Below are 13755 nucleotides of genomic sequence, written 5' to 3'. Positions count from 1 at the left end.
ATAACCATAGGGAAGTAGTTATGCAATGGTGGATCCAGGATGGGGCATTTGGGGCAAAAGTCCCCATCATCCATCGTCACCTTTTGGAGGAATCATACTTATGAGTAATACTCAACTTTATGTCAGGGCTAAAACGATATGCAGATTTTAGTAGAATTTATTACAAATTTACCTGAATCAAAGCAAACCGAAGTCAAACTAGCTGTGAAATTGCCCCCAGCACCTTCGTGCGTACTAAGCGCCTCTAACAAAAAATTATCGTGTTTAGAGATTCATAGCCTTTTACACAGCTTTTAAGACTCCACAACCATCTGCAAAAATTAATGTCAAAAATCAACAGTGAGACACTACTAAGTGGTGATTATTTGCTGCTTCATAAATGCAGCAACTAACAAGATAATCTGGTTTTCCTCACCCACCTACAACTCAGCCTGTTTGTGTCCCTCCCCTTGCCAGCTCCTGGATCCGCCTCTACTATGGTATACCTTGTCCAGATACGAGTGCTGTGTCTCGGGAAACCTCCAGGGTAATTTTTGGCGCTGGTACTCGTAATTATAACTTGAGTATGCTTGACTAGAGTTGTGAAATCACTGGGGTGCAGTAACCAGTTTCAGTAACCCATCTAGAGCCATCCCTTCTGTTCGATCGTCATCCATCCGTCTCGTAAACCTCTCAGTTTGATGAACGTAAAAAATTATGCCAGCATTACAACGGCCCGCAGAGACGAACTTGATTCTGTCTTAGTACGTCCTTGCCTATTTCCAGCTTGCGAAGACGTGTTCCGTCCTCTTCGTATTTAATCATAGCAGCATTACATTCACGTAATTCTTCATAGACGGACTGAATTCCGTATTAGTACGTCCTTGCCCCTTTGCAGTTTGCTAAGACGGTGCTACGTTCTCTCCGTATTTATCGTGATTTAAGCTGTGAGTAATAGTCAAAATTGCACTTGGCGACACGAGGCAAAGCGGAGTGCAATTTTGGCTGTTATGAGTACAATTATTCCATAATTGCATAGAAACGTGTGTGATATATTGCCTACTAATCAGTCATAGTGACCATCCTTCATGGTTTGTAGTACACATCTATCCAGTTCTATGTGGCCATTAACTTCTACCAGGTGATTGCATCATTCTTTATATTACATCATTTGTTGTTGCACTCAAAAGGCTTCACATGTCAGCAATTTTGATTGGCTACTCAAAATCTCTACATATTTTGCATTTGAAAGGTTTCTATTGTCATTCTATTAGATTGGCTATTCATCATATCACTTTCATGCTGCACTTAAAAGGCTTCTGTTATTCTGCTATTTTATTGGCTACTTTACAGTGCATGTTTACAACATTAAAACATGCTTGTTCCAGTACAAAACCATTGGGAGTGAACACATGTTCACCTCTTTGATATTACTATATTTGGCGGGGCTCAGGTGAATGGGTACCCACTATAGTCTCAATAGTAGGAATCCAATTAATCCCAAATCACACGGCCTTGTTTTTGTAATTTGTGAGCCTAAATAATGTATGGGATATTTTTAAAGCCTCATAACTCACTTGTTTTTGCCAGTATCCAAGTGCTTTTTGATTAACAGTTCCGGTGTTTAAAGGGCTTCACAGTGCTACTGAATGTTTGGGCAGCTGGCCCATGTAACAAGAGTTATTAACAAGAAACCAGGGCAGGACAGGGCGGATGTCAGGTCAGGAACGAGGTCAGGTCAGGTGAACGCAACAAACTATATCACTATGTGATTAGGAAATAAACATGAAAATAATTATAGAACTCCATTAACAGTTTTTTCTACTTTTAGTTCAAATGAGTTTGATGCTAACTGAAATGTTCACAAGGCTTTGGTCTTGACATGTGGATTCTCAACATAGCTCTGCTTCTTGTGGCACGACATCTATTTTGTTGTTAAGAGATTTTCCACATCCTGTAATTTTCTACAAGGCCACTACAGTGTGTATTAATCAGCTTCTTTTTTTCTGGTGGACGATAAGATGCCTTATCTCTGTCAGTGCACTAGCTGCCAACAGAATCTTGCCCAATTAATTCATCAATTGCTCTTAGTACTCCTTCATACTTTGATTTTAATTCTGCGCCAATAGTTGAAGAATTGTGTAGTGCTTTACGCACTTTCTTTCTACAAAAGAATATCTGTAACATATTGTAATACAAGCCGTAGTAATTCTTACAATGTGCCTTCTCTGTCTTCTCCTAGAATGGCAGTGCAAGCTGACTGTTGTCGGTGGCATTTCTGAAGTCACTGCTCCTATCAGAAAGTGGATAACTTTACACACAGAGCACACATTTTTGGAACACACGTTCAATAGTAATAGCTTCAACACTACTTTATTTGTCATTTTATCAATAACTGCTTGCATGTTTTCTTGATTACCATCCAATAAAGTCCTTTCACCAAATCTGGCAATATGATGGGAGTAAATTAAGTTTCTCAAGTAACATGTATTCATACTTGAGACTGAAATGCTCATGTAGTTCTTCTACAATCTCATCATCATCATCATCACCCAATACGATATGTCATGGACAACTTCCTATGATCACTGAATGATCACTTTTAAGCAGAAAATGTAACTTACACTATTAGTATGTGAGCAGTCCTTGTCACATCTTTACCAGAGTTAGAATAAGCCTTTGGTCTATAGTCTGGATACTTGTTGTCAGTACTAGATTCAACACAAGTTGGCCTTCTTGAGATGAATACGAGCACTGAAATGTTATCACATATCCCAGTAACTGAATTGGTTACATTGTTAACTTACGACTCCCCTGTATGGCTAAATTCATCAGGTAATGGCTTTGTTATAGCTTGCCCCAGCACCAGTGTTGTTCTAGCCGCTGGGAGTCTGTTACTCGTAGAACATTACGGCCACCCTGATGATCGGGTCCATTGACAGTTTTTCTCAATGGAGTTCCTCTGGAAGCATACTGGGAGTGACGGAGCTTCTGGGTTTCTTCCATGATTTTCACACAGCACCTGTTTGTCACTCGCCTGCATTTTCCTGGACATGCAGTATGTGAGCTCTTTTCTTCATGGAGGCCTGGATGGAGGCACACTCTAGCAAAAATTATGCCAAAACCACAAGGTATCATTTGCTGTTTAGAAGAAAGAGGACCTGTTTGTGATCCTAAAAATCGAAAACAGATTCATCATAAGAAATCCTGGCGGCCTGTTGCTTGTCCTGGCAAGCTGTATAGGCGAATAACTGAATTATGAAGATAACATGAAGCAATGTTAGAAGAAGCAATAGGTTGGGCCAGTTCTAACCTACATAATAATGGTGATTTGGTGAGCATACAAGACGAAAAAGTAGACAATTGACATAGCCTGTGACACAGAAGCCTACTCAGTGGCACTGGCTCATGAAATATGGACAAATTCCACTCAAAATTCCATCAAATTTGCAAGATTAACTGCCAATAAATGGACAAATCGGACCTATTATTCTTACTGTTTATAATTCATGCCAGATTAAGTGGTCTACTCTCAGGTGTGTTGGTGTTGTTGTGAATTCTGCCATTCTAAGTGATCAGTGATTAAACTACTAGCTATACATAGTACCCTGGATCTAATGTATCAGTTCTTTGTTTCTGCTGAAATGCTGTATGGGTAGATTCTGTCAACTCAGTTTCTATATGCATCTACACATGAATAGCTAGCTATCTTATTCTGAGGGACTATACGGATGCTGGTTTTGTAGTTTCAAGAGTTACGACGATGGTATTTCCCCATGTGCAAACAAATAATCAAGTTGAAATTTGGTTGTTATCTACAACATGTAAACAGTGATATAAACTTATCTTTGTTTGATTAAAAAACTTTGGGTACTTTGTCTAAGACTTTACTAGAACAAGACACCTATCCTCCAAGCAACTTACCAATATTTTATCTCTGTACCATGCAGAGATTTTTGCAATGCAGTATTATTTGTCAAACCTGTACCACTACATGGATTTAGCAGTAATAAAGTTTCTTGCCTTAGAAAATCTTAAGTAACTTTCTAAATCATCAAATCCATTTATTGGTGGTTGGAGAGACAGCATCATGGTAGGAGGTATACATTCAACTTGCAATGATGCATATTGGATTGGAAATGATGGCTGTATCATATCAAAAAATATATAGCCCCAAAACAAAAATAATTATTTTTGTATATTGTTACAAAAGTATGTGGTTTTATTCCATGTGATTGTTTGTAAGAAAATGTCAACAAGACTGAAGTATTCAATCAGCAAGCAGAATTATTGAGAGCTGGCACTCATTTAGCTGCCCAAAAGAAGTCGTTATATCTACAGCAACACAGCTACTAAAATGGTTATTAAACTCATCAAGTGTTGTACCGGTTGAAAGTGATGGAGACCAAGTAAAAGTGAAGTACATTGGTTACGGCTTGAAATACAACAAGTGGAGAAGCAATGATGTTATCACAGATTTGAATGATGACGATGGTTGTTCTGATGATGGTGTGCCATCGTTAGACAGGAGGCAGCTATCACCCATTACAAGGAAGTTTCATTTGTTTGAAGTTGAAGAATTGGTCTGTAACATCAAGTCGTCTTTGTATGTGTCTTTGTCCTCTGGTAGGAAGAGTGACCCATGTTGTTCTATTAGTGATATGAGTTTCCATTTTGAGGCACTACTCCACCAAAGCATGAAAACTCACAAGAGGAAAGACAGCAATGTATGGCTTGCCGTTATTGTCAAGACTTGACTAATTTATTTGGTGAAAGATGGTATGTCAGGGGACCAAATGGAGCTAACGATTTCTGCTATGTTGAACTGGAAACTGTAAGGTTCAATTTAAAAACCTCACAGCAGAGCCTGATTACCAGCTACAAGAAGATGGTACCATCAAAATGAAATATTTTGGTGCAAGACACCAGTTGGTGTTTAAGAGTGGTGGTACCATCATTAAGTGGAGTAGTGTTGTCGCTTGCACCAGTTGAGATGTAGAGTCTTATTTAAGTTGCAAGGATATTTTAAGGGTTTATTGTTATGTACGCATACACATACACATTTATGTCGCCTAAAATTAAATGTTCATTAGTAACATTTTCTCTTTTTGTGGCCCACTGTGTTGCAAGTAGAACAAATGTGTTTGTGCCCTCTAAAGTATTGCTGGTCTGTAACAGTTCAACTTGGTATCTATCACCACCAGTTATTTCTGACTCATATACACAACTCATGCTTGGGTAGTTTTGTACTAAGTTTTCAATTCTTACACTAAGTCATTTTGAAGTGACTGCTGTACCCCTAGAATGGTCCTGGTGTAGCATAAACATCACATAAAAAGTTGTTTTTTTGGCTTCTTTGTTAATAGTACACCAGCATGGGAGATGAGTAAATCATGGATAATTCATGATGTGCTTTGTAAGAAACATCGAATTGCTCTTTCGCATAAGGTGTTTCCATAATATTTTCAGGGGGACCATACTTTGATATTGTACAGCAGCCATTGTGATCAATTGAAATCAATTCTTTATTCACCATATTAATCCTCACTGGCTTGAAAAAAGTATCTGACATGTTGGTGGCTAATTTCTGTTGCCTGTGATATTTAAGTATGTGTACCCACTCCATGTTGTGGTGTTTGGGCTTGTATGGTTCGAGATGCTACTAGTTGTTTGTCTCCTCTATAGTTCCATGTTGGTAACTTTTAATGTTTGTTGGCTACTGTCTCTACGTCCTCCCTTAGTTGGCCATTTTGTTGCTTGGCTCTCTGAACAAACACATTTTCTGTTTTCCATTTTAGGGACTATTTCACTGGGATACAAACTTATTATCCACTTTGTCTCTGATCTTTTCATGCCTGCATTTTTTGTCGTCCTCTCCAGCCCTGTTTGTGTATTGCCTTCCCCATTCCAGATAGTTTATTCATGAATAATAAAGACAGCCTGTGATGACAATGTTGAAGTGGTGGTGGGAAAAGGTTTTGCATATCACCCTCTCAATTAGCAACTGATTGTTGGTCAGTAGCTAAGCCCTTTTGTAGTGTGTCCATTTCATTGGATGATAGGTCTATTTGTGGCACACTATACTTGTTGAGGTGACTGATGTTCTACGGGCAGTAACTAAACAATGTTATATTATAATTGTATCAATACAATTACATTTATTTTTGTAGAATACCAGCTGTGTAATGTAATTAATAACAGTCATGTATGGTTTCTGTACCACAAACCACAAATTTGTACACAACTAACCTAGGCACGCGTTACTTGGTAATGTCTAGTGAACAGATTTCATGTTTAGCGCTTGCTGTAGCCATTGTAACAACTGTTGATGTGAATGAAGAAAGTAAACGTAATTTTGGCAGTGTGTTAGGCTGTTCATTTAAGCCCTTTTGTAGAGGCAATATAATGAGGCACGAAGATAGAATGTATATCTGCCCAATATTTACGTAAATTGGGTTTCAGTTACGCTACAGAAGATCCTTTCCCCTCCGGGTGAATCCCAATACATTGTGTATTGGGCACTTCAACTGGAACCTGCACTTTGTTGCCAAAAGGCTGCTATTGGAAGGCTAGTCAGACTACTGCATGGTCGATAAAATGGTTTGCTATATGATGTACTTTTAGTTTCTGAACGATATAAGACAGTTTACCATAAGGTGTGAAGTATGTTAGCAAAGTACAATAATTTTTTTATGGTTTGCCCAATTACATTTTACGTAATTTCTAAATTTTGTGTGGGCATGGCCTTTGAAAGACTTTGTATTGAAATTATATTTAGACTTTTTGACATGTATTGATGTGGCCTGTTCTGTATGTTATAATATCAGAATCTGCTGATAGAAAATGAATACAAGGAAATTTGTATGACAAAAGTACAATGATTTGAAAATTCACTGCCTCTACCAGCTCAGCTTATTTTAGTTTGCTACACTGAAAAAGCCATTTGGGCAGCATCATTTCTACTAGCGATCAAAATCAAGTGCATTTCCAGCAACTGAACACTGGAACAGAGGCTGTTCTTGCTGCATATCTGTCAGTAAAAAGTTATTTCTGTAATTTTATGCATGACAACTCAACATGTGTTTGGTATATGTCAATTGAAGTAGGAATCTATGCAAAAAAAGTAATGAAACAAGCATTGAATGATGGTATTACAGCATAACTCAGTGGGAAAGTCCCTACTTTAGCACATTAGCTGTAACAATCATTTTATTCAGTGCCAAAGTAGGGACTTTCCCACCGAGTTATGCTTTAATATCATCATTCGTCGCTTGTTTCATTACTTTTTATTACATAGATCCCTACTTCATTTTTTTAATTGACCATTTTTTAGAATACTAGTTTGTTTGGTTTTTTGTTGTAGCTCAGGGACTGTTCTATTAGAATATCATAAATGCATGACTGCTGTATAGAGTGACTGTTGTATTAGAGTATCTTGAGTCAGACAAGGGGTGTATAGCTAACTACACCAATAAGGTCTTGTTTTCTGTTTAGCGAATAGCTAGATTGTGAAGAGGTGTGGTCTCCATACTCTATCACGATTAGTCAACCTAGATGGGTGTATTCGCAAACCTATCGCGAATTAGTCTCTCAGTGCTTGCTCTTTAGCAGGCGCATATCCCAATAGCAAAGTTGCAGATATCTAGTTAGGGTACCTCTTATAGTAGTGCCAGGACTGAAATGCTTCAAAGATCCAGCTCTGAAATAATTCTGTGGCATCTAAATGTGCTACTGAAGAAAGTGTTGATACGGAAAATCAATACCTCAATATGGTTTCATTGGATGAAGAAGACAAGCAGCCTGATTGAAGATAAAAGAAAAGACAAGGTGCAGAAGACCTACACTCCTCAGAACCTCAAAAGGCACATTCCACTGTTGAGTTTGTTATCGTGGCGTAAAATGGTGACCGTGCGCTGCTTCGTTTGGCCTCTAGCCTTGCAACTGTGATCAATCAGGCAGTCAGGTAGTGAATCTAAAATTCGAGTTTTGGCAATTTAAAAAAAATTCTATATCCAGCCACCTGTTAGCGTTTTGTTATATTTTATATATCATATAAACTAGTACTATTCCATAAAGGTGATTTCGTCACGTAAGATGTTCCTAGGGTGCTTTTCAAAGGCAGAATTTTTTGGTGATGAACAAAATTTTCAGCCTGATCCCTACTTAAACGCTACTACCGTACCGTTTGATATAGTGAGCATTGTAAAATTGATATAGTGAGCATCACTTGTTTATGTGATAGTGAGCTATAGTGCAAAGTGTACTTATGTAGTTTGATGTGTAATTCATATTCACTTCATATTTACATCATATTCATATCATGTGTATCGTACATAGGCCATACTAGTAAATATAAGGTACATATGTATGTGTCATGGGATTGCAGATGAAGTAAATGTGTAGCAAGTATATTATGTAATGCACAAAACCACTAGTATACATATGTTGCAAATATCGCATGTGATCTTTTGTAGTATTCAAATCATATTCGGGTTGTCTCACATATGATGCACATATAGTTAACTATATTTGCTTCATAAAATACTCTGTCACACATATAGACAAATGCAGAATTTTTTCCAGTGATATGAAGACCTCTATACTCAAGTGGATGGATTTTATTAATTAGAAAGCTGAATTAGGTTGATAGCTATGATTCAGAATTACAACACTCTTATAATCTGCTCCAGCAAGTTATCAACATTAATTTTATTTATTTATTTATTTGATACTGGGCATAGCATGTTTTAAATAGCTTCATTTGGCCTCTGATAGTAGTTAGGCCACTCCAAACAAGACTGTAGTTCCCCGTCCTCCGCCCGTATCGCGTCTGGGCACCTGAATTGCATGTTATTATTGTCATTATTATTCCAAAACCACTTCCTGTGCTGCTTTCTGGAAACTTCCAATGGAGCCTTTAATTTTGCATTGCTAAAAAGCATAATGAAACCTAAAAATGAATGGTTCTGGTGGTTCCTAGCTTGCATAGAAGCCATTTTCATGACCTTGACATCCTCTCAAGATCAAAATGTTAACAGAGATACTCTAATAGAGCAGTCACACCTTTAATAATGAATAATGATAACAAGCCTCCCACCTGCACCAAATAACGAAAACACCAGGACGGGAAACTATACAGTCTCGTTTGGAGTGGCCTTACAACAAATCATAGATGCAGTAAGGAAAACGGCACTGTGGGTAGGGTAATAAGACTGTTCTGATCCATTGCACGGTCACAGCATAATGTCACAGTTACAGTCTATAATCAAGTAATTTTCTCTGTATTCAGTAAGACTAGAGATTCCTTAAGGCTTTACAAGATTTCAAAGATTTGCAAACTCCTCGCCAAGGTATGTGATTGACCTTTTGATATTTTAATTTCAATACAGTGAATGCAACTCCTCTACTAAAAGATCTCCAAAACTACATCACCCCAGATTATGCTGTTCACTGGAGGGTGATAGGATCACAGCTGGGTGTATGCAATGGAACACTTGACATCATAGAACATGATAACTACCACAAAGCTGTTCGATGTTGTAATGCCATGTGGGAAGAGTGGCTTGCTGCGGACAGCACTGCCACTTGGAGCAAGCTGCTAAGTGTCATCCACTCACCTGCTGTGTTTAGTGGTGGAATTGCTGAGAAAGGTGATTATATTAAATCTTTGTTTCCCTTTGAACCTTGTTGTTTATCCTGTAGGAGTTGAGGCAATTTCCATATTGTCCAACCAGGTGGCAATGATTAATGCACAAGTAAGATTCAAGGTTGATAGGAATACATGACCACCAGATCAATTGCACCACTTCACACCACTTCTTCTGGTGCATCACGAAGGACAGCAGAGAATTGAGCAAACTATTGATTTAGCCAAGTTTAAAAGTGATTTCACTTTGCTAGACACTAAACAGTCGGTTTACGCACACCAGTCTAAGTTAGACAGCCATACTCTACTTACTAATAAAATGACCAAAGAAGTGTCAGACATTTTAATGCCATTAGAGAAGAACGATGTACCACAATTCATTATGATTGACGGTGCACCTGGTATTGGAAAATCTGTTTTGCTACGTGAAATAGCTTACCGTTGGGGGAAGCAGCATCTATTACAAACATTTAAGCTGTTACTATTAGTTTGTTTACGTGATCCCACTGTTCAACAAGCTACATCACTCTGTGACCTCCTTCTGTTGTTCTGTAAGGGAGACAGGAGGGCTAAAGAAATTGCTGCTGCAAGCAGTGATTACCTTTTTGAAAGTGGTGGAAAATGTTTGCTTTTTCTTTTTGATGGATACGATGAATTTCCAGAGCATCTCCGAGAAAGCAGTTTGATTGGTGATATAATAAATCGCAATATTTTGCCTCTCTGTGGACTAATAGTATCTTCTCGTCCACATGCCTCTGTGACTCTCCGAGAACAATCCACCATTAAAGTACACATCTTGGGTTTCTCTGAGGAAGAACGACATCAATATATCAAACAGTCATTAATAGGACAACCACATAGTATTGCAAAGCTATCTGTGTACTTACAAGATCATCTCACCATCAATAACCTCTGTTTAGTGCCATTCAACATAGCAATCCTGCTTTTTCTATATAAAATGGGTATTCCACTTCCAAGTGATTCTGTCAAGTTATACCATCACTTTATCTGTATCACCATTTGTCGACATATTGCCAAGTCTGGCTGTCCGCTCAAAAACGACATCAAACACCTGGCTGATCTGCCAGAACCATACAATAAAATAGTCAAGCAGCTTTCAAAGCTTGCATTACAAGCACTAAATAACAACCAACTAGTTTTTACCTATGATGAGATTCAGGTGGCATGCCCAGATATTTTAGCTATCCCAGAGGCAATAAATGGGTTTGGTCTACTGCAAACCATGCAACATATTGGATTGACAGGAAAAACAATAACTTTTAACTTCCTCCACTTAACCATTCAAGAATATCTAGCGGCTCATTACATCATAACTGACCTTCAACAAGACGAAGAATTTGACCTCCTTCATGAGCAATTCTGGAGTGATATTCATGCAAATAGGTTTCTGATTTACATCACACTTACAAAGGGACAACGATCATCATTTAAGAAATTGTTGTCTGGTGAAGACAGTAAGGTTGTCATTTCTAGCAAATTCCTTTATGATCAGCTGAAATGTTTTCGTCTCTATCGTTGCTTCCATGAGGTTAGGGATGATGTGATGTGCAAATCTATTGAAGAGGCAGCAGTTTTTGATAAAAAAGAAATTAATATTCATGACACTACCTTATCAGCTACTGACCTTGAATGTGTGTCACTCTTCATCACCTCTTCTTCCCACAAGTGTTGGGTGTGGCTCAACTTAGAGTTCTGTTATATTCAAGATTGTGGCCTCCACATTATTCACAAATATCTTAGTGGCAGTAATGTAAATATTACAGGGTTGTGGTTAACTAATAATGGCCTCACCAGATCATCATCCTCCTTTATCAGAGACATTGTTCTCAGCTGCAAAATAAAAACGCTGGGAATTAATGGTAACCACAGAATTGGGGAGAGTGATGAGCTCTACACCACATTGACCCATCCCTCTTCTGAACTAATAGCACTCTGCATGAGGGACATATCATTATCCACTAATTCAGCAAAAACACTATTTGCTGCTGTTAAGAATAGTAACAAGTTAAAAGTGCTTTGGGTTATGAGCAATGGTATTACTGATGATGTGGCTGATGACATTGCCTCAGCCTTAATCACCAACAAATCACTACAGCAACTAGGGTTGAATAGCAACCCCATTAGCAATGAAGCACTGCTAACCATATTGCAAGCCCTGAGGGGTAATGACACCTTACAAGACTTATATGTTCCTAGTTATCCTTCAACAATTGAGGACAAAATCAGATCTATAGAGCAAGAAATCAACACAAAGCGAAAAAATCAAGGAATACAAGAGAAACTGACAGTTTACTGATGGCATGTTGCATAGTTAAGTTTAGTCTATATGTTTAGATACTTTACGTTTTACTGTCATTTTAATTTTATTCAGTAACAGTTGATGGATATAATAATCATTAACCTTATCTCCAACCATAGTTATATACCTCAGAAGGCTGTTATATGTACATATGGATCATTGCATGGCCAGAAGCACTAGCGTTAACTCATCATGCAATCATGCATGGTTATTAGTTAATGGATTTACAGACATTTTGAAATTATGACTAGGCTGGGTATATGTGGGCACAAACTATATACACAACAGATCATATCTTAGTACTGTAATATTTTGTATTCTGTAATTGCATAAAAGCCAATATAAAAATGACAGAAAATTGCATGGTCATACTGCAATGGTGCAGCATAAATGTACCAGTAGGCAAATTTTGTGTGCCCACATGTCATGCCCTCTGCTATTGTAGGCCAGGTCATTCTCAGGCATCACATATCATACAGCATGGTAGTGTATAGCTGTATATGTATATACGATACGTTATCAGGGGCAGATCCAGGGTGCAAGGAGGGTTGCACCGGTACCATTACCTGTAGAGTAGTAAGTAGGTAGCTACAATAATAAAGCAGAGGTCTGGGAGGCACAGCCCACCAAAAAGCTAAATGTACTTGTGTATATGTTTCATGGCTGAAATTTTTGATTGTTGAGTAATTTTAAGCACAAATATCTAATCATAGTAATAAAAATCATGCTTTCTTAGTGGCCAGCATTGATCAAGAGCTGTAGAGACCAAGCAGTGACAGTCATGATTTCATGATCAGTTATAAACCTAAAGTAAATTGTAATAATAGAACGACAAAGGATTAGCAGGATATAGCTAACTGTGTCCATAGGTTGGTGCTTCAGACGCAAGTTTTCATACTTGGCAATAACTGTGGACAATATTAGTAGTGCTACATGCACATGTGTATATATATATTAATAATTGTAAAACTCACAAAAATTTGAGTATAAATACAATATCTTACAATTAGTAATTACTGTTCATAAAATATAGTCAGAAAATGTGTTCAAATTCAGTTAGTGTACAATCATTGGTAATTGGCAATTTGTTCCACAAAGTTATTGATCTAGCTAAAGGAAAGAAGCTAAATTGGTAAGAATCAACAGTGAAGTTGGGTAGATTAAGCTTAATTTTATTTATGTTCATTTCCTTGTGTACCTGATCTGTTGTTATTGGAGATGTAGCTGGGTAAGGAGAGTTCCACTAGTTTATGTACAATCTTGAATAACATCAATAACCTCATTTTAGTATGCATGTACGAAATAGATTTTAGACCCAAAGAATTGAGCATACATGAGATACTACTTGTCCTTCTGCAGTCTTTAAAAATATAATGAGCTGCTCGTTTTTGAATTCTTTCAAGTTTGTTAATACAGTGTTGAGTATGGGGAGACCATACTGTTGCTGCATAGTTCAAAATTGGTTCAACAAGCATGTGCACATACAGACATCCTTGAAGTGTGTGTACCAGTGTAATATACAATCACCCCAATAGAACACCTTCAAGGTACTGTACAAGAAAGCACACACACAAAGTCATGGCTTGATGATTGACTCTGGTGCCAGACTAGAAACATAAGGGAGACATGGTGATGGCCATACTATAACAACTGTTGCATTTGACAAGGTCAAGGCCATTATCTTCAGGGTGATTTTGTTTGTACATGAGATGACTGCTCCATTAGAGTATCTCAATCTTTTGGGTGTCCCTTCTGGATCCACCACTGTTCATGGCACCCAAAAAGTGCCTTCAGTATATGACCCAATTAA

General features: G+C 37.8%; 1 protein-coding gene and 2 long non-coding RNA genes across 3 annotated transcripts in view; 1 reads left to right on the top strand and 2 right to left on the bottom strand.

Moving 5' to 3' along the window:
• Positions 1-13755, top strand: part of LOC136257322 (uncharacterized) — a 79462-nt gene that overhangs the window by 44735 nt on the left and 20972 nt on the right. The window lies entirely within an intron of this gene.
• LOC136257224 (uncharacterized) lies at positions 2000-3114 on the bottom strand. The gene is made up of 5 exons (XR_010701853.1): positions 2604-3114; positions 2477-2558; positions 2325-2424; positions 2196-2272; positions 2000-2143 (listed from the first exon to the last, which is right to left on the bottom strand). It is a non-coding gene; the product is annotated as an uncharacterized lncRNA (long non-coding RNA).
• LOC136258007 (uncharacterized) lies at positions 10593-11399 on the bottom strand. Its single transcript, XR_010702505.1, has 4 exons — positions 11271-11399; positions 11054-11199; positions 10965-11005; positions 10593-10706 (listed from the first exon to the last, which is right to left on the bottom strand). It is a non-coding gene; the product is annotated as an uncharacterized lncRNA (long non-coding RNA).

The sequence above is a fragment of the Dysidea avara genome, chromosome 6, assembly GCF_963678975.1.
Source record: "Dysidea avara chromosome 6, odDysAvar1.4, whole genome shotgun sequence".
Classification (NCBI taxonomy): Eukaryota; Metazoa; Porifera; class Demospongiae; order Dictyoceratida; family Dysideidae; genus Dysidea; species Dysidea avara.
Note: the sequence above shows the minus strand (reverse complement) of the source record. Positions and strands in the feature narration are given on the sequence as shown.